Below are 22,952 nucleotides of genomic sequence, written 5' to 3'. Positions count from 1 at the left end.
TTAATTGCGCTATGACGAATAAGGATGGAATGACAGTGAAATAACTTTCATTGTAAGATTCTGGTGAAATTGCATGTCTTTGCATCCACCCAGCCGAGTTGCATTTTCAACCATGTTTCCACGTATTTTGAGTTTTACAAACTAATTGAAATAGGAGAATGTAAGTTTTCAACACAAATCCCAAAGTTATCGCTCTACTTCAGGGAGTTGTGTCCCTCATTTTGAGTGCCACCAGACCATGTTTTTGAGAAAAATGGCTTCAAGGTTTTTACATGAGAATTACATGAGGCGGGGAGATTAACACTGGACTAACAAAACTCCGGTGCTATAACTTGTCATCTTATGCATAAACCCTTTAAAACAATATTTTTACTCTGAACATTTACTCATGGCATTAAGACATATAGACCATGAAAGCAAAAATATGTAAAACAAGTAGCCACAAAAACAGCTGATGTGGTTGTGAACGGTAAATGGTGACAAGCCGGCTTGCCTCCAAACAATGCACAATGTTACTTTCAGTTTGACATCTTCCATTTAAAAGCTTAACAACTATATTTTCTCTGTGAACTATACAGATTATCGTGACTTACGACTGATTACAATAGAAAGGGTCAGAAATGGGTGGGGACTAATTCAAAGGGCATTGTCATTTTCAAAATTTTGAGTAAGGCAGCTGTGGCCAGCGTTCATGGCTATTCCCAGTTATGAATACGAATATGCATGGCAAGGGCATTGGTCTATGATGTGGAGGCTGTCTATATTTAGACAATGGCATCCTTAAACAAAGGGGAGAAATATTCAGTCTTCTGGCATTTTTAGAAGGTGTTTCAGAAGGTCGAAGGTGCAGTTTATGACCATGTCTACACATCTGATGCAATCTCTGATACACCATAAATAAGATGTTCATAACATTCCTGCCCAGTTGTAACTTAGTGCCATCGCTGAAAAGAGAAGGTGCCAAATTAAATCCAATAAACATACTATGCCCATTAATTTGTCATTAATGAATCTGAGATGAAGCCAGCCTTTGTACTGTTAACTGATGTTGATTACATTTTGAACGCAGTAAGTGAAAAATGCTCCAAATTCTGCCAATACGTTTTTTAAAAATGGTTTAGTATGTACAATTTGCAATATAACCTGCTTATATATGGGTACATTCAAGCAGTAGCAATAAACTGGAATATTTTTTTTATGATCTGAATTGTGGCCTAGATTCCTCAGTACTGCTGTGTGATTTATCTATAAAATCCAGTGAGAAAATTAAACAACTGTTATTCCTTTGTGACTATTCATTTTAATTAAATTATATATAATTTTGAATGCAGGTACCAGGGTCTGTAAAGGGAATAGAGACAGGAAATACTGAATAAAGTGAATGGTGTTTGTGCTGTTCCCCAAGGTGAGCAAACACCAACACAAACTATACCCTTATACTGTACTTATACCCATACACTAGCGTGTTAATGCAAATATTTAACCAGCCAATCATGTGGCAGCAACTAAATGCATAAAAGCATGCAGACATGGCCAAGAGGTTCAGTTGTTTTTCAGACCAAATGTCAGAATGGGGAAGAAATGAGGTCTAAGTGACTTGGATTGATTGTCGGTGCCAGACAGGGAGATCTCAGAAATGGCTGATCTCCTGGGATCTTCACATGCAACAGTCTCTGGGAGTTTTAAAAATCCAGTGAGCAGCAGTTCGGCGGGCAGAAATGCATTGTTAATGAGAGACGTCAGAGGAGAAGGGCCAGACTGGTAAAAGCTGACAGGAAGGTGACAGTAAGTCAAATAACCACACATTTCAACAGTGGTATGCAGAAGAGCATCTTTGAACACACAATGCATCAACCCTTTAAGTGAATAGGCTACAGCAGCAGAAGTCAAAAAGATAAGTCTAATAAATACCTAATAAAGTGCTCACTGAGAAAATTAGTATTAGCTTTGAGTATTAGCTTACATTTTTGATGATTTTGTCATTTTCTGGTTTTGATATTCTGGTTTATGCTCTTTGAGGAATGAGTGGGTATTTCCCTAGCAAAACCATGAAACACTTTCCAGCTAATAGCTGTCCAGCCGTGGTAAGATATTAATTTTCTCATTATGTTTTTCTGGAATGTGTTCAACGGTGTACGCAATGCTAACAGAAGTGAACCGGGTGCATGAGCACGGTCTTCCAGCAGGTGTTGCTTGGCAGGGTAATTGTGGAAATATGCAAATGTAATCACAGCTTTCCAGCAGTGTGGGAACGCTGGAAGCTCTCACACAAAGCAATAATTAAGCAATTGCTCTGCCAATGCAGTTCTGTTTCAATCAACAAAGTCCTCGCAAAAACATCAAGTGTCTTGATGAATTGTTATCATTTCTCCATAGGTTATATTGACATATATAAGACACATAAATAAGACAGCTCAGTGCCGTCAACTTTTCTTTCTGGCGGCAGGAAAGCGTGTTTCGATGTGCTCATTACAAGTGTGCTTTTACATTTAAAGCTCACCGTTTACTGGAGTGAATCATCCTTTAAGTCTTTAAAACGCAACACACAGGCATGTACAAAGTCGTGGATGCCACACACACACACACACACACACTCACACACACACACACACACACACACACAAACACTTGCTCGCACACATGCACACATTCACAAATGCAAGCAAGCACACACACAGCTTCTAAAATGTATTTTGATCCCCTGAAAATGAAATATTTTAATGATGGTAGCCCTATGCAAGACATAATATTCATATTCATGACATCAGATGAGTTAAATATGAGATTCATTGTCTAAAATAAGATGGGAAATAATTCAGATAAGATCCATATGATTTCCACACACAGTCCAAACCCACAACATTTCATGTGATACATGGTGGTTTATTCTGTAGACAGTGAAATTACAGAAAAGGAATGACAGAGCAAAGCATTTCATTTTATTATGATTTGTCCCATTAGCTCAAGATACACTATTAATAATAAAACTCACCATTTTAAATATTCAGTTGAATGTGCATAATTATTTTCTGCAGTATGAAAGAGAATAAAAAATATATTTATGTACAGTATGCATTTGCACAGAATGTCAACGTCAAAATATTTTTAAGTTACATGTTTATATAACACATTTTATTCCCTTTTTATTCACAACATGAATCTGGCCATTTCTGAAATATCAAATAACCAAAAGAAAACCCAAAGAAAACTAAAAGCAGCCTGAGGTGACTTTAACAATGAAGGTTAAGTGGGTTGAACATTATGAGGCGTATGAGGTCTCCTGAGAGACTGAGGCACATTTGTAGCCTCTGGTTATGGGCCCACTTCCTTAACCTATAAGCCACAAGCACAGACCCTTCATCACGTCCTGGGGTTCTAGAAAGTGATTACCCAAACCAGTGTCATGTTGAGGAACTGCCAGAACAGCAGTTCGAATTTTGTCCATTTCACTTTAACTATACACTCAGTTAGCACTTTATTAGACTAATATTTAACACTTATTGGTCTTCTGCTGCTGTAGCCTATCCACTTAAGAGGTTTCATGTGTTGTGTGTTCAGAGATGCTCTTCTGCATACCACTGTTGTTTCTGCCACCTTCCTGTCAGCTTTGACCAGTCTGGCCATTCTTCTCTGACAGTCTCTCATTAACAAGGGGTTTTGCCCGCAGAATAACTGGATGTTTTTTGTTTTTCACACCATTCTGCAAACTCTAGAGACTGAGTTTGTTTCACTGCGATACACCCAGTTTCTGCGATATTCAAACCACCCTGTGTGGCACCAATAATCATTCCACGGTCAAAGTCACTTCATATTTCTTCCCCATTCTGAGATTTGGTCTGGAAAACAGCTGAACCCCTTGACCATGTCTGCATGCTTTTATGCATTTTGTTGCTGCCACATCATTAGCTGATTAAATATTTGCATTAACAAGCTGGGGTAAAGTGTACATCAACACACCGAAGGGGGCACTACAATCAATTCCTGCCAATTTTTACCTTGTGCTGGTCTGGCATTTCAATCATTGAACCAATTTGTTACTTCTCTTGTAACTGCAGTATCACAATAATGCATAGATGCCGCTAAGGTAGTTGAAATGAAATTAAATGAAATAATGGAATGAAACAAAGATTATGCCTAGAACACATTGCATGATTTTGTGCTGTCTTAGACACATTTTGGTGTTTTAGCTTGACAGGAGCACTGTAAGACCAGTGGTTTTTAAATCATCACATGAACTGTGAAAAGAAACCTGGCTTTAGTCCTTGTATAATCTATGGGAGGCATACTGCACTCTAAGAGAGCGTATGGCACATCAAACTCATCATGCAGATGCAAAATTAATTAGCTTCACAGGCTTTGGTTGTGATCATCTGAGTGTATTATACTCATAATTACAGTCTGCCTGAAATTAATGTTGTACATTAAATGAATTACTTGAATAGATTAGCGAAGCAACGATGCATACTTATTGGACATATGAAGCATGTCAGAGCACAGTTATCTAAAGAGGTTTTGTGAATCAAAAAATCTAGAAGCTATGATGTGCAGTCAATGACACACTGACTTGAGACAATGATAGTCTGATAGTGGTGTACTATAAGTTGTGCATCCTACCTCATCCCGTTACTTAGCTTGTTTATTGTAAATACTTATTTCAACTAGTGCAGGGGATAAATAATAATAATAATAATAATAATAATAATAATAATAATAATAATAATAATAATAAATATTGGATTTATTCAATTTAAAAAATGGATTTTATATCTTTAATATCCATAGTGATCTGTAGAATGACTTTCTCCTCATTCATAAAAGACACGGTTATAATGGATTGAAACTGAGGGAAAGTATTTTGGCCATGCATTTATAAATACCAAGCATTCATAAATCATCCAAGTAGTTGACTGGCATCAAGATGAGCATAATCCCAAGGGTACTTATTCAAATATTTATTGAAAACCCAAAACTCATTTCAAGCTTCAATTGCACACACATGTTATTTGACTGCTGTACTGTAGGGCAAATGATTGATTGCTGTGCAGCTGGAGGTGCCTTTCAGAGCCAAAAAAAAACAAAAAACATTTCCATTTATTTAAGCTTATTTTGTACATATAAGTTTCTGTTTTCTATTTTGTCTGCTTTCTATTCAATGCGAAGTTCAAATGTTACCAATCCTTTACGCCACAAAGGCAAGGGATACCTAATCAGTCCCACAAATCAACTCATACGGTAGTTACAAGTACAAGTTAGTTACAAGAGAAACAAACTACCAAACAAGAGACGGAGATTCCACTGAGATTAGCGTTTGTTTTCAGGGTGTCGGTGAGGGGGGTAGAATATCTGTGAAATTAGATTAGCGTGGGGACGTTGTTTATGTGCATTTGTTTGTCACTGATAAGGAAACCAAAGGAATCCCCCCTGGGTTTGCCTAAAAACAGGGCCTGAAAATTGGACAATGGAAACAATTTTCGCAAGTGGCAAATTTAGACCTGGGTAATTTACTTGAAAGAAGTACTACACTCTGGGGAATGGCATAGTTCTGGCACCAGAGACAGGTGACTTAAACCAGCCGAGTGCAGGAACTGAGCAATTATGGCAGGCTCTATTAAAGGAGCTAACATGATCCGTTACAGTGACAAATTGCCTCACATATGTGGTAAAGTGTTTAAGCTGATCTGTGATCCCAAAGCTATCCAATTGGGTCATCACCTTAATAGAAAGCCCAACACACCCTGAACACTGCCATCACAACCCAGCAGAACCCAATTAAAAACATAGGTAGCCTACATAATATTTATATAAATGCTTGATAAAGCAATCAGATTGTGTTGAACACTGCATCCATTAGCCAGATAGTTGAATGTGGAAGTCTGTTGACAGCAATAACTATGCAGGGGTAACTTTCTGAAGGAACCCCAATTAATCCCTCCACAATCCATTGTGTGTAATAGGCTGTACGGATAGGTCCTTGGCATGAGCGGGGTTGGATTTAGTACAGTGCATTTGGTAAGACATTAACATATCATAAAAATGTGATTTCTGGGAACTCCATTACCTCAGTGTGTGAGGGAGCAAGGAATCCGATGACACTGTAGATTAGCTACATGTTATGGCCATGAAGGAGAGCATTAAAGAAAGTGGTAATTTGATAGGAAATGTAGTTATATCTATATAGCGGAAGCTTATAGCTTATTGGAGGGTACAGGTCAGATCAGATTTTCTTTGACTTAGTCAGGGAAGACCTCCATGAAAGCCATGAGGTCAAATTCCTCATTGGAAACATCATCCATCACAGCAATGTGGCGGCATAATACACCATATCCCAGGTCCAGATCTAAAATGGGGTCTGCGGTCTTGTGGGCTCAACTAGTCATTTGTTATCATAAGTGGAAGAGTAGATTACATCATTGATCATCATTGGGGCTTACAGTCAATCATTCTCAATCTTCATTATTTCTGACGATTCATTTAGCCGAACTTGTTCAATTCCTATTTATCTGACCTGCGGATGATTCGATTCTCCACAGTGCCTAGATCGTGACTTTCAAAACGAGGCCAAGCAGTGACCTACAAATGTTATTTAACTGTCTCGTTCTCTGCATTCTAAATGGATGGCACATTGGTGGTGCAAGCCAATTAAAAAAAAATTGGGAATAAAGATAAAGTTAGGCGGCACGGATGGTGCAGTGGGTAGCACTGCCGCCTCACAGCAAGGAGGTCCTGGGTTTGAATCCCCGTCGGCCGGGGCCTCTCTGTGCGGAGTTTGCATGTTCTCCCCGTGTCTACTCCAGTTTCCTCCCACAGTCCAAAGACATGCAGGTTAGGCTGATTGGAGAGTCTAAATTGCCCATAGGTATGAGTGTGTGAGTGAATGGTGTGTGTGCCCTGCGATGGACTGGCGACCTGTCCAAGGTGTATTCCTGCCTTTCGGCCAATATATGCTGGGATAGGCTCCAGCCCCCCTGGGACCCTGTTCAGGATAAGCGGGTTAAGATAATGGATGGATGGATGGAAGATAAAGTTAGAAGAATGGAAAGTGAAGTCAGAATCTATACTTTCAGTGATAAGCAAGGCAACTCTCCAAGGACACTTATTCAGAAGAAATGACTCCTCAGGATTCCCTTAGAACAACTCAAGTGGTGCATGCGTGGTTCAATCTCGGAGCGCACACTTTTAACAGCGACCATAGGGGGTTCCAGAGAATGTGAACGCAGTCATGGTGCCAAAGTACACGGCGTAGCAACATGCATCATCATCATTTCTTATCCTCTGTCCACCAATACAACAGGTGAAGCTCTTTTCATAATACAAAACATCCATGCAGACAGTCGATGGATGTTTGCATCAATGTGGCAACAGTGATACGCAGTGAACAGCCCACTGGAAAAAATATGTTATCATGTCAGAACCGAGTGTTAAGGGGTTGTGTAAATTACATATTTGGCATGCAGACACTGCTATAAAGAACAGAATGACATTCCAAACAACATAATGTAGCTGGATTTTTCATTCTTGACATAAAAACATAAAAACATAAAAACAGACAGCTGAACATGGAACTAAAGCTTTGCAGCTTGGAGCTAAACATCTGCTGTGTCTCATCAGGAGCATTCCGTGCCATCACAAGAGATCTGGCTGTGAGTTTATAGCCATTCTAACTGTGTAATAATCTGGTGAATCCTGGCCATGCACTGGTGCACAAGTGGCCATTGCGTTGCCTAGGGAGGGCTTAGATCAATAGGCCCACATCAGAAAAGAGCAATTCTTCAGGTCAACCCAGGGCCTGCAGCCTAACTAACTAACCATTGCATGTGAATTTTAGCACTCTACCACAAAGCTTATCTGGAGGGAAGAGTCAGACAAGTGGCAGTTGATTATGGGCACTCTTAATCGGAAAATGTTTGGTTTAACGCACCACCGTTTCCATTTAGATAGATACGTTTTGTCAGGGCTGAACATGCTCCATAGCTTAGAAGATGCGTCAGACTGCATTCTCATGAACCGACAAAGAAAGTGCATTCCAAACTGTGCATTCCAAACATAAATATGGATTTATTGCCACATAGTGTGCCCACAGGAGTTGAACCCACTAGTTGAACCAATGTCACCTTCAAACAAGTAGAAATGTTAAATATATCACCACAGTCGAATGGTAATCTGAATTCATTGCCTGGTAGGGCTGTCAAATCCATAAAAATTTCAATGAAACCTATAACTCAGCACCGGTAATAAATCACAGGATGGTGTGAAATGTTGCATAATTTTGCAGGTTTGCTCCTTTTCATTGCATTCACTGGAGCTACACTCCAATTTACACTCCAAAGGTGCTATTGAGCTGTCTTTAAAAACAACTGCATTTTTTTTCCCGTCCCCAAATACACTCTTTAATTAAGCTTGTTCGCAGCAAGCTCTGCCTGGGATTGCATGTGTTTAGTAACCACTGTGAAGATGCTGTTCTAATTCAGTGATTCTTGTTGCTTTAGATTTACAGTAATAAAATGGTGGAGGCAAATATTAGCATTCGGGCCTTGCGCACTGATGTTTTCAGTGTTATAACAAATACTGCCTATTTTCTTGTTTCTGACAGCTGATTTGTTTCTTGCTTTTCTGAAAATTCCATTTTAAACCAGCCTAAACTGGTCAAGCTGGTTTAAGCTGTTTTTTTTTTTGTTTTTTTTTATAAACACTTTTAGCTGGTCGACCAGCTGTTCACCTGTTGACTAGCCTATAGCTAGTCCACCAGTTGACCACCAGCTTACTCCACCAGTTTAACCAGCTTTGACCAGCTATTACCAGCTAAGTGTGGAAAAACACCTCCTATTATGTTAAGATTTCATAACCGGTTTTACATTTGGGGTCAAATTGAGCCAACAGTTGAAATTTACACAAAAAAAAAAATAGTAATGCAAAAATTGACACAAAGTGTGTTGCCTTCCTATTGTCTCCCAAATTACTAGCCTTTTATCCATAAATATGAAAAATCTGTGAGAAGCATCTCCTTTTAGAGCCTTAGGAACAGTTTACTATTGAATATTTACTATTTCATCCCACCATAATAGAACTTTTAAAAAATCATACAGTATCAAGATGAAAAAAAAGATTAACTGGTTTTTAAGAGATTAATGAGGTCAAACTGTTCCTTAGGCTCTGAACTGAGATGTTTCTAATAGGAGGGTGAAACCATCTTTGATTCCCAGCTGGTCTCTCAGCTGGGTAGCTGGGTGGCCACTGCAGGCCTGACCGAGCGAGATGGCCAGCCCACTCTCCACCATGTGACCTTGGTGAAGGGCGTGAGGGCCAACAGTGTTACCGCTGCATGCCGTGATTGTGCGTTGTCTCAGCTCCAATGCGTCACCTCTGTTTGGATTATGGTAATGAGTCAGCTCGCGTTCTCAGTAACGTTCTCCCTCCTCACACACCACCACCCCCATCCCCTGCGACGCAAGGACGTCACTGGAGTTAGCATTGAGGTCCACACACTCTTAAAACATAAATCACTTTCGACAAAGAAAACTTCACATGTCTACTGGACTTCTCTCTTTTTGTTATAGGTGAGTTTCCGTATGAAAATAGAATTTATACTATAAGTGGGATTATTTTATGTGTACTCTTCACATGTTGGGTGTTCACATGTGGTTTTAGGATGTGTGGTTTTTGCACACATGATTGCTATGTAAGGCAAATTTAATTCCCAAAGACCCCAGCTTTGTTTTTGTCCAGCTCTGCAATTTCAGAGATACTATACCCTGCAGCATGGAGGATTCAGAGTGGGAATCCCAATAGTCTGTTTATTTCCAGTGCTACAGCCTGCTCAGAATTTGGGAGGGTCTGATTTTAACTTGCCGCACTATAGTTTAACATGCTATTGAATCAGTATCAGGCTATAACATATTTTCTGCAGGTTAATTGTTATGCATTTGAATGTGAAAGAAATTGATTGGGTTCCACAATCAATCTTTTGAAGATAAACTTTAATGAAGGATGATTTTGCGGCCATTTCATTTTTGCACAAACACACAAGGTGTTTGATGTGCAGGTCTTTCACTGCAGGCCTGTGTGATCCCTAAAAATTAGGGATTCTATGCTGTTTCCAAGCAACAAGCTGGTTGCCAGGTGACAAACCACTTTGACAAAGAACTGAATGTGCACATTCTCACTTTCTAATGAATGAGACAAGATCACATTCAATTTGCCTCTATGAAAATGATAGTGAAACTTTGTCACTAATCCATACTACATGCACACACACGCACGCATACGCGCACACACACACTCACATACACACACACACACACACACACACACACACACACACATACACATAAACATACACATACACCTGCACACACACATGCATTCACTCACATACATATGCACACACACACACGTGCACTCACAAACACGCACACACATACACACACACACGTGCACTCACAAACATGCACACACACATACACACACACACACACACACACCAACGCATTGACACATGCACACACATGCACTTGCACACACACAATCCCATTTATAAAAAAATGACATGTTTTTACTGTTCCCATGGTAATGCATAGCATAGAATTCTATCTTTCCTTATTTCATTGATTGTTAAAAATTTTGTTTTCAAGCTATCTGCAGTACATGAATTATTGATGTGCTGCCATAACTTACACCATATGAATCTTACATTTCCATGTGTGCTTCAAGTCCACAAAGCACTTTCAGTACAAATAGTTGCCACTATCAGAAGAAGCCTGTTTTCATATTTCAACTACTTGGCCTACATTCAAAATCCTTCCATTCGCAGATTCAGAACTGTCAGGTGTTTTGTGTTCATCTTATCCTAACAGCAGGAGGAAGTTCATTCATCCTGACTGTGGAACAGACTGCCTCTCTTAATTAGGCCTGCACCAACCGAAAACACTTTCAAATCTCATCTCCAATCATATTTCTACTCACTTTAAATCTACACAAGAGCTATTGTATCTTTATGTATTATTAGTGTAGTGTTGTGTATTTAGTGGTGTATTTTTGTGCATTATTATTTTCTCCTGTTTGACACATGTCCTGGCAAGCTATTGAACAGAGTGACCACTCTCCCTCTGTGAAAAATACATCTTAACTTCTGTGTGGTATAGCATGTGAAAATAGCATGTATCTTAAAGGGAAAAATGTTTTTGAGAGGAAGAGACCTCACCTTGAACTGTTCATCTGCAGTGTGCTTTCTGAACACAAAGGCTGTAAACACTGTCAATGCCTGGTCTCACTGCTCTCATAGACCCTGAACAAAGAAGGATGGCTTTGAATTCTTGCACTGAAAAAACATTCATTTGAAGGGATACAGTGCAAGTATTTTGACTGGGACACAATTCCTGCTGTAATGGCTCTGCACTCCCACACTTTTACATTAAACAATCAAGGTTACAGAGCACCCCTTATACTGTATGAAGATGCGCTCTGTGCTATAGGCATATCTATGTCTATATTTCTCTGTCATTGTAGATTTGGGTAGATGCTCTTTTCCAGAGCGACTTACAGTTGATTAGACTAAGAAGGAGACAATCCCCCCCTGGAGCAATGCAGGGTTAAGGGCCTTGCTCAAGGGCCAAATGGCTGTGCTGATCTTATTGTGGCTACACAGGGGATCGAACCACCACGGGGCCCAGTCATGTACCTTAACCACTACACTACAGGCCGCTGTGCGGGCATGCACACATACTTGCACAGAAATACACATACACACCTACCCACACACTGTTTTTATTTTTGTCACCAGTGAGTAAATGCTTCAGGATGGGCTGAAAGGTTCTCTTAAGTTAACAGTCTGAATGGCTAGCTATTGAATTTTTCAGAAAGCCAATGCAAAAGAAATTGCAAAAATAACACAAGTGTAAAGAAAAACAAACAAACAAAAAAACAACTCAGTGGTGAAAGGTGAGTCTTAAAATCCTCTTCTCCATCAGATAAATTACTAAGCCTGGGAAAATCAAGTAAATAGGACTCTAGGGATAAAATGGAGCACAATTTCAGTGCGTCCTTTATTCAAATAAAGTCAAATGTGTTAATTACTGTACACTGTTCTGAATTTAGGATTCATGGAATGCAATGTCCTTAAAGGCAGACGTTGATCGATTTCTAGCTCAACTGAAAACCAAGGAGGCAATGAAAGGTAAAATAACCCTTCCTTTTATGGCATATTGTTTCTTATTTTATGTTTCTCTGAAGAAATTAATGCTAAAACAACTAACTACTTGCTATATATTATATATATATATATATATATATATATATATATATATATATATATATATATATATATATATATATACAGTACATATACACTGTCAATAACTCTGGGACAGGTTTTTCTATGAAAGTTGTCATGGGGATAAAGCAGTGGCTGATGGGCCAGTTTTTACACCTAGGCCACTTCTAAGTGAGAAACTGTGACAACCGCTCAAAAAACTTTGAAGGCTGATTTCACAAAACCACTTCTGTCAGACACACATACTTTAATAAGCCATATCTCCAAAACGAAATTGGCCAATCCAGACAAGTGATACCTCATTCTGTAGCTCTGATCTTCTAGTTTCACATCAAATTAAGAAAAGAAAAATTAGATCTGCGCCATCTTACGCTGTTCATGGCGTTGCGTCACATTCCATCATTTCCAGCAGTAAAAGACACTGATCTGTAACAGAGGCTGGGTCTGAAAGATAACCTTTGTCGGACAGTTCCAACTGAAACCTAAGGGCCCAGCCTTGGATCAGGCCCAGCATCTCAGGTTCCTGCCAGCGGTCCTATCTGCCTCACATCAGGCTATGCTACTGTACCATGCTAAAGGGCTTTAGTTCACTGACACCAGGATTCTGTAACAGACAGTTTGCTAATCCGCAAAGCCCATGGATTGCAGACATCAACCTATGTCGTAAGCAATATCTGCGGCAATAATCGTGCCATTTTAAGCTGTAGGTTTCTGATAGCCTGCAGCCAGGGTTCGTGAAATGGTTGCTGTTATGGGGGCATTTGGAAGCATGTGGCTTACAGCAGAAACATCCGTGCACTTACAATGAATGTAAAGCAGTTTGTTGCATTTGTAAATAATACAGTAAATAATTACCCAAAATGACCAAAAAAATTACCTGAAGTACACTTCATTTCTTTAACCCAAAATTCCAGAATGTCGGTATAGCTGCTATTCATTTTAGAGCCCAAAGGACAATTTCAGTAAGCGTCTAAAATATCATTCATCACAAATAAAAACCATCTGGGCCAATTAAAAAACATACACTAAAACTGATATTTAAAAAATGCCTGCAGATATCTTTCCTAAAACTTGTACACACATTGTTATAAGGTTTGTGCACAAATACAAAGTAATTCTTGGTTGGTTCTTGACTTATAAATTGAGATATTCAGTGTTAAACGATAAAAACTGGCGTTTATTCTTGGTATTTTTATGTACATTTTGTGTATACTGTATGTAAATGCTCTGACATACTTTTGTTCTGTTCTCAAATTTAGGAATGCCAGAAGCCTTGTCATTAATTTAAGTCTCCAATCATGTGTGTGCAGTAAATAGTTTTTGAGATACTGACACTGTTATAGGGCGAGTACAAAATAGGCTGAAATTGCTTCAACCAATGAGCTTGATTGATTATTGTACAGCTGTACAATGTTTTGGTACAGAGTGCCGGCCCGTCAACTGCATATTTTGAAACCCAAATCTAAGGCCTATAAACACAGGCAGAGGGTGTGTCAGCATGTCAGTGAGCCTTTTTCAATGATAGGAAGGGATTTACAATGGCCTTGTAACAATGTTTTAACACAAAAATCTTACCTATTTTACCTTTAAATACCGAAACACCAGGACCGTCATTTAATGCAGAAGAGCTCTTCTTGGTGCCAGGGAGCGCAGAGATACGACATAAAATGAGGATTTTTAAAGACTACGGTGAAAGCAGAAAATGGGGCAAACAGTAGGAGAGACGTGTGAACCGCCCGGGAGAGATTCCCAGCCCTGATTTCTCAGCTTTTTCCTTTCATTCGTTATCTGGAAAGAGGAGATAAAGCCAGACCTTGGGAAAAGACCAGAGCGGATTTAATTGATAAGCGGGAGAGGTGCTGACGCAATTGCGAAGCTCTTCCCACGGACCTGGGTGCAAAGATGTCCTGTTAGGCTTGTACGTTAGTACTGCTACTGTCCGTCCTTTTTCATGATTGATAGATCAGCATTCATATTTCCATTCACATGCAATGTACCAGCATTGATAAAGGTCAAGGAGATGTTTGGGTATGTAGGGCAAAGGGCTCGCTCTTTCTCTTTCTCTCTGTCAGTCTGTATCTCTCTGTTACTCTCTCTCTCTCTGTTTCTGTTTGTGCGTGTGTCCGTTTTTTCAGTTGCCGAGATGAAATCAGTAAAAATCCATCGACCTCTGAAAGAGGCACGTTTCAAACGTCGGGATAAATTGCGTTCCCACGCTGTTCTGCAGGGGAGGAACAGTGCAGCCCTGTGGTAAAAAAAAGTACTTTTATACTGAATTTTGCTTGAGATTTCTTTCTATTGAGCATTGACTTTCAGAGTGATTATGGAATTGAATCATCTATTCTTCTAGCATCCCCTCTGCCTGTCCCTCAAAAGTCTATAAGTGATGAGTCCAAGCAATGTGGGACATAATCTATAGTGCCAAAAGCATAATACATTAAGTTCAGAGGAGCGTCCATCAGGGGAGACAAGCAAGAGCCATGGGCATGAGTTTAAAAACACACATCAGTGACAGTAGGTGAGTTACTATTATATTGTTGTGTAGATATTGTATTGATGTACTTGGGGTATTCTAGCTGTCAACTGTGGTATGCTAGTTCGTCAGTTGATGTATTCTTCAAGGATTCTATCTGTATGGTCACGCTAGAACTCGGAACCGTGCTGTCCTCTAGGGTCCTCTTCACACTTGTTCCTGTGTTCAATCCGCACTTCGTTGTACGTCACTCTGGATAAGAGCATCTGCTAAATGCTTTGTAATGTAATATAATGTACTATGGAAGATTACTGAGTCACAGTAGGTAAATGGATGAGACATAGCTCAACGTATAACAATAAATTGTTACTATAACATGACGTGGCTTCTCTATACATTCTACTGTTCCCTTGGAGAAAGTTGGTTTGCCATGCAAACACCATCAAGCAGAAAACTCAGACATAGCACACAATATAAATGGTACAGCAACTGCAAGCCGATCACTTGGTCTTGTGGCAAATATTAGACCAAAGATTAAAACCAAATAGGCGAATTGAAAATATATAAAGATACACTACAATATGTGAGAGATGTTGCAGTTGGAGGTTCTGTTTAACAGCGCCGAATAACATTGTTCAGAAGTATTTTAAATTCATTGGCTAAAGGATTTATGTGGTAATGTTTTGATTTGAGTAGACATAATTAAAGAGTGAAGTACTGAAAAGTTAATCAAAATATTAATTAAATCTCTAGAGAAGCGTACAAATGAAATTGTGAAGCTAATAATCCAGACACAATGGTTAGAATTTCTAAACAAGTATATAAAAAAAGAGAAGGGACATTTCAATACTCCTAAATGTGAGTAACTCGTTAGTTGTACTGCACATAATGTATATGGTTTCAAGGTATTCACCCATATGTCATTTAATAAAAAAGCTTACTGTGCAGAGTCACGCAAATCTGAAATTTGAGCACAAGAGGACACGTTCATGGTCCATCGGCACTCCAGCTTGTCATCCATAACACTGAAGTCTATACTCACCATTTAATATCAGCACTACAGGTCATGACATCATTATCCCTCTGACAGCCTTAAAACATTAGAACAATTACACCGCCCTAGCCAGGTCCCCATTTGGTTATGATACAATGTCACGTCCAGACATTTGAGCTTCTTCCAGGAAGCTCCCTGCTTGGCTATGATATAATATCATATTCATAACGGTTAGTGCAGTGGGTTGCAGAGACTGGCGCAACCCTTTCATGAGTGTGCTAAAATAAATGACACCCGATAGATAACTTATTATCAAGGTCAACATGATCTAAACTCTGTCGGATAACTTCTCTATAGCACAGATTGCTAATGTATTGGATAAAGTATGTCAGGCCCAGTTTGAAAATTTGTAAAGGTTACTGGCTGGTTCTACAGAAAAATAGTCTAAAGGAAGGATCAAATCCGGCCCTGGTATTCTTTTCACCTGGGTAATTAACTGAACAATTCGTGCTACTGATTGACTGTTTTCATACCTGACTTCCAGGTAAAGGGAGAGTGGAAATTCTGCAGTTTTCCACCCTCGAGCATCCTGATTTGAGGAACAGGGGTCTAAACAATAAGCATATATAATATATAGCATGCCCCTAGACCTCTCTCAGTTCACAGTCACACCATTTGGGTTGAATGGTGCACAAGCAATATACCTGACACTTTCAGTCAAGTCTTTCTTGGGTGTTGTAGGCTGCTCTTGCTGGTTTATCCTTCACATTGCCACACTGGCCACACCATGAATTAGACTTATTGCCGAGCCAGCAACCGCATCTGGTGGTCTGCAGGTGGCCTATGACCACTTCTTCTTCTTCTACATCATCTCTGTTTCAAACCGGTCCTGAACAGTCTATATTTGACCGCCTGGTTTCTGGTCCTACTCAGCCGACTGGGCACGGAGTTTGGTGCTTCAACCAATGCACAAGGCAAGGGAGGGACAAACAGCCTTGTCCCTCAGTTGTAAACTGCTTCCATAACAGGCTAGGTATTTGACTACCAAGCAGTAGTTGCTGGAAATTGACTAAGCATGCACAGGTGGCAGTATTCCCTCCTGAATTATGGAGATAGATGACAAACGACAAACATTTTCCTTGTGAGACTTCAGACAAACCAGTTTGTCGTTGCACCAGAACACAACACAAACATAATCAGCCTAAGAGCTACACATGCACTGGACAGGACTGAAAAAAATGGAGCAGATTCATTGTAGTTTTTGACAAATATCAGTAGATGGCAGCAACAGTCTATTAATGTCTACATTACTTAATCAGCACTGCAAACTAGGAATCCAGCAACAACCATCTTAATTATATTCTTGGCCTTAAGCCTTTTAAGGGTAATTTAATTCACAGTTGTATAACTTATAGAGAAGCTTGGATCATTAATGTGAAGTGAAGACTTACTGAGCAAGTGGTAAGTAAGGTAAGGGGGGTGGGTGGGGGGGGTAAGTTCCTCATTCCACCACCGAGGAACCAGAACAGAACAGAGAACAGGTGAGAATGTGCAGCTCGACCACCTGGTGCTTGTATTGAAACAACACAGTGCTCCAGACACAACAGGTTGTATTTGTTGTTGTTAAAACTGGCATGATAACATGATCACGGGTGCTGCGCTGTGGTGGCAAACTTAAAATGTAATTTGTATTTAATACACATTGAGGAGCTCGGTGCTGCTGACTGTCTCCGTGGTGGAGCTGTTGTCGTGTAGTGGGGGAGTGGACAGCACAGTCTTCCCCGAAGCCAACAATCATCTCTTTTGTTTCATGGACATGCGGAGACAGATGGCTGTTTTTGCACCAGGCTCCCAGCTGTGCCGCCCTCTCTCGGCGTGCTGACTCATTGCTGTGGGGGACACTGTAAGGCCCACAGCTGCTGACCTGATGACGGGATCTGAGATCTGTTCGGCACAACAGTCTGGGCTCAGCAGGGGGCTGTATTTTTTATTTTTTTATTTCTCCTTTATTTAACCAGGTGAGTCCCATTGAGATTGTTATCTCTTTTACAAGGGAGCCCTGGCCAAGGGAGGAGCAAGTAGAGATGACAGCATAATGTTCAATACAATACAAAGGCACAACACAATTACACATTAATACAATCTCAAGTAAAAACAGTCTCAAGTAAAACAGTCTGAAGTAAACCAGCTGCTGACCTCAGTTTTTAGAGTCTGAAGTAAACTTTGAAACTGACTCACTGAAGTGATCCAGTTTGATATCTTTCTGGAGTGTAGCAGGGGCAGCCTGGAGCCTAGTGGCGAAGGTACATGACTGGGACCCGGAAGGTTGCTGGTTCAAGCCCCAGTATCGCCATGATAAGATCTGCACAGCCTTTGGGCCCCTAACCCTGCATTGCTCCAGGGGAGGATTGTCTCCTGCTTAGTCTAATCAACTGTACATCACTCTGGATGAGAGCGTCTGCCAAATGCCAATAATGTAATGTAATGTTAACCCCACATTGCTCCAGGGGGAGATTGTCCCCTGCTTAGTTTGATCAACTGTAAGTCGCTTTGGTTAAAACCGTCTTCTGTTGACTTCTTCAGTACTGGGGAGATGGTGCCAGCCTCGAAGAATGCTGAGACCATCACCTGGCTCAGGGAAATGTTGAAGATCGAGACCATAGAATTATAAGGTGTATTAATCAGTCTGATAAATATGTTGCTTGTGAGGCCATTTGATAGGATTCTGATATTGTACATTCAGAGTACTTTTAGGGTGTTTGTCATTTTGATCTATGGAGAACCGCCCTGCATTTCAGTTTTGCTGTGTTAGGATGTGAACGCTTTTAAGCTCAATATCTCAAAACTACTCAGAGCACTGACAGAAGCTCATAATTCCAATGTCAGATGTCTGATAGGACTTCTGTTCGTTGGTCTACAGGTTCGCTGAGCATGCAGCCAGCTATGTTTTCAGGCCCAGCAGCCTTCAGTGGGTTGAGTCTGGATAGGCTTCTTCTGACCAGGGCTGTGCACAGGCCGAGAGCCTGATCATCAGGTGGGGAGGTGGACTTCCTCGCTGGCATGTCACTGTGTGCTTCAAACTATGGGCTCGTTCTAATCTCTTATTTTAATCCTCTCTTTCCTTTATCTAGTCCTAGCTCCACCCATCAGGAGAGGCTGAGTAAAGTGACAAAAAAATAAATAATTAAAACAGGGAAGTGGAGAAAACGTGAATTAGGCAAATGGAATGTCCTGGCTCTTTCAAAAGTCAGTTGGAAGCCACGTTGGTTACAGATGTGGCAGACAGGGAGAGGTAGATCCACAGGTCAGTCATTTACACATCGGGCTTTCCAAAATAAAATACTTCTGCAAAGGATGCGCTGATGTTTTCTTGCTCAAAGGAAAGATTGGGAGTTCCTAACTTCTACTTCTAGCTCCTGGAAGGAACATTTAAGGGGCTGGAATGTCCTTAAAGTTGATGGACCTCAATCGATTACCAGGTCAGGAGCACGGAACGGAGTGGAGAAAAGTAAGTGATTATAATGAGCCCTATGTGTCGAATTCATCACATTTAAGAGGGTGGTGTCACTTTATCACTGTCCATGATGCAGGCCATGGGCGAGCAAATCTGATCACTTCCACTAGAGGGCGATCAAGGCCTTCAGACAGCTTTTGCTTGGGACTGCATGTCCTCAGAAACCTTTAATAAAGACAGTAGCCTTGAGCTATACACCGACAGAGCTAGACAACAGAATACCAATTTGCACCCACAGATCTTGATAATTAACTACATCATGGCTGACAATCCTATTCCTCTGGATACCTGTAAGTGCGATGATCTCTGATCGTGGCTACAGGACAAATAAAAACCCAGGTAAAGTATTTGGTTGGAACAGCAGTACAAATTGAAATCTGCATTAATCAATTCAACATTAATGGATCAGCCTTAAAACTAATCTGCTGTGTGCTTGAAATGTCAATCGAGTAAGCAAGCCACTTTTCTTTTTTAAATACTTAACTTCTCCGTGGAAGCTATAATTAATTATTTTGCTCCAAATAGTTTAGCAATGATTTTGTGTTCCAAGGTTTGCAGGTTTAATTATTGTTTTAGTGACTTTTAAAAAACTGTAGTTTCAGAACAATCCTTACTCTTTAAAGAATATGGTAGTCACACCTTTTGGTAGTTTTGGCCAATATTCTGCCTATGTTGTCTCATTAGACATTATAATAAAGAGTTATTTAGAACTGAACCTTGATTAGAGAGGAGAAGAGTCCCCCCCAACTTAGATTAATTAATTAATGATAAACTGCAGTCTCTTTTCTGATCGCCGGGAGCAAGCCCATCTCACGTTTCAGAAATCTTCCTAAATTCATTGTTACATTTAAATATTCAAGATCTGAGAAAGGGCTGACACTTGTCAATTTCTCAATTTTATTGCTTTAAATTAGGGCTGTCAAAATAACGCGTTAATTTCGATTAATTAATTATAGAGTAAATAACGCGTTAAAAAAATTAACGCAATTAATTATGCGCTGTGATGCCCTTGACCCCGTACGTCACTGGCCAGTAGCTTTGCAAACAAGATGGAGGCTGATGAGAACACGTTGCTTGGCGTATTGAATGGGAAATATACATTCAAAAAACGGCCGGATGGAACTGTTGACAGGAGTACGGTTCTGTGCAATTTGTGCAGCAAGGAATTCGCGTACCATCGGAGTAACTCGAGCCTAAAATATCACCTCAACGCAAAACACATAGCAGTGAGCCCGGTGGAAAAACGGGAGTTTTGACAACAAATTATGGAAAATCAAGTTACATCTTGCAAAAATCTTTACGTCTTTCAACTCAACCTGACACATCCATGAGGTCCAGGTCTAGTTTTGAAGTGTTGCAGAGGCAAGAAATCGCTGCAGAAGTTGAATTTGGCGGGGCCAAGGGAGGATGCTCTTCCCCGGGCACTGGGTCTTGTAGCTCCATCGGAGCTCGCTACGAGAGGGTCGGCACAGAGGAGGAACGCGCGGGGTCCTCCTCTGCCGCCGACCCTCTTGTAGCGAGCTCCGGTGGAGCCCCATAAGACCGGCTGCATGGGTAAGGGCGTCCTCCCCCGGCCCCGCCTGCCGCCGGCGGGGATGCGTGCATTTATCTGCAACTTCTGCAGCGATTTCTTGCCTCTGCAACACTTCAAAACTAGATGTAATTTGATTTTCCATAATTTGTCGTCAAACTCCCATATAACCCAATGGGTTTTCTTGCTTCCTGGATACAGGACCCAGGATGCATTGCGATAAGGGGAACGGTCTATTGCATAGGCATTAGGTCATATCTTAGTTTCAATATTATGGCCGTTTGTGAAATAAAAGATGTGAAATAAAATATGTTGATCTTTTAAAGTAAATAATGTCTATTATGTTCATTTATTCACTCATCTACTACAATCCATTTGCATTCAAACATTTTTACAACATTTTTTTGCTTCTCACGGCAAATATCATTATGTGCGATTAATTTCGATTAATTAGATTAATTAATTACAAAGCCTGTAATTAATTCGATTAATTTTTTTAATCGATTGACAGCACTACTTTAAATACTTCCTTTATGCTCTTGCCATCCCCACAACTCCCTCTTCTTCTCCATCCATCTGTCTTTCAGTCCTCTGCATTCTTTCTCCGTCTCTCTCTTTTCTGATTTATCTCTCTGTCAGTTTGAGTGTCATGGTCAGCAGGCGGTCTGGAACATCTCCATACCTACCTGCCACCCCAGCTTACCGTGTGTTTCCTGGGTATGAAATGTCCGAAGCTCTGACTCCGATGCATTAGCTCAAGGCGCAGGGTCAAAAAGAGTAGAAACTATGAAAAATAAGTGTTGAAGGTACAATAGGTAAGATTTTTGTGCTAAAACATTGTTACAAGATCATTGTAAATCTCTTCCTAACATTGAAAAGGGCTCACTGACATGTTGACTCACCCTCTGCCTGTGTGTATAGTCCTTAAATTCGGGTTTCAAAATATACAGCTGGTTTTAAAATTGGTTTTAATTGTCATAGCCAATGGCATTTCAACGTCAGCGCGTTCACAGAGAAGGGGGAGGGATAAACAGTGTTGTGGTTTGAGGGTGTCTGTAGCTGCAATTCCTCTCTTGACCAAAAATTACCTGTTGTACCTTTAATAACCTCGGGGCAAATAATTTTGGCCAAGCAAACGTAAAGTCAAGGGCCTTTACTGGGTTCAGACCAAGCATTTTTAATCCCACTATCTTTCTTCCACTTTCATATAGATTTGTCTCTTGTTATCATGTACCACTGATTAACCCTTTCCACGTTGGCGCCAAGAAGGCAATTTTCCGGTTTAAAGGTGTTTGTTGCTGCTATTCCTCTCTTGACCGTTAGAAGTCCAAAATTACCTATTGTACCTTTAATGTTCTGATGAAGGCTTGGAATGGCTGAAACTTCAACACTATTGTTGAAATGGATAATTTTGGAGGATTATATAAAGCGTGCGAGTCTTATCGTCTCACAGTTCCCGGGTATGAAGCTAAATGAATGATTGTGATGCAGGTGAGGGAGAGGAAGGTCGAGACCCTGTCTGCCCCCTGTCTCACACCGAGAGTGACGTGTCTGTTCGCCTCAGACGCCATCTGGCCTGGCTCTACCTTCTCGGTTCTACAAAATGGCGGTGCGATAACTTCAGACAAAGGAGAGATAAGAGGTGTGACAGGATAAGAGCAAACGTCAGTCAGGAGAATGTCAGCGTACAGACAGAGAGAGAGAGATCGTCTTTGTTTTCCAGGGAGCAGACGTGACAAACTGCCTTCAGTGTGATACCGGACATGTTTGGAATAACTACCCTCCCTTTTTTTAAAAATAATTCTTTCACAATTGAGATTCCTGCCCACCCAAAAAACAAAATAAATAATATTGGCTGCCAGTTAGTATGTTAGTATTCCATAGAGACTTATGTTAGACTATGAAATGATCAGCTAATGAAAAAGCAAATGAGCACAGATTCAGCACCTTACGGACCAACAATATTTTCGCTGCTGACTATTGGTATTGTTGGGGCACGTGGAGCACACACAGTAATGGGGTTTGGTATGGCACGTGGAGCACATACAGTAATGGGGTTTGGTATTGTGGGGGCACGTGGAGCACACACAGTAATGGGGTTTGGTATTGTGGGGGCACGTGGAGCACACACAGTAATGGGGTTTGGTATTGTGGGGGCACGTGGAGCACATACAG

The sequence above is a fragment of the Conger conger genome, chromosome 8, assembly GCF_963514075.1.
Source record: "Conger conger chromosome 8, fConCon1.1, whole genome shotgun sequence".
Taxonomy (NCBI): domain Eukaryota; kingdom Metazoa; phylum Chordata; class Actinopteri; order Anguilliformes; family Congridae; genus Conger; species Conger conger.
This window is presented reverse-complemented; position numbering follows the sequence as displayed.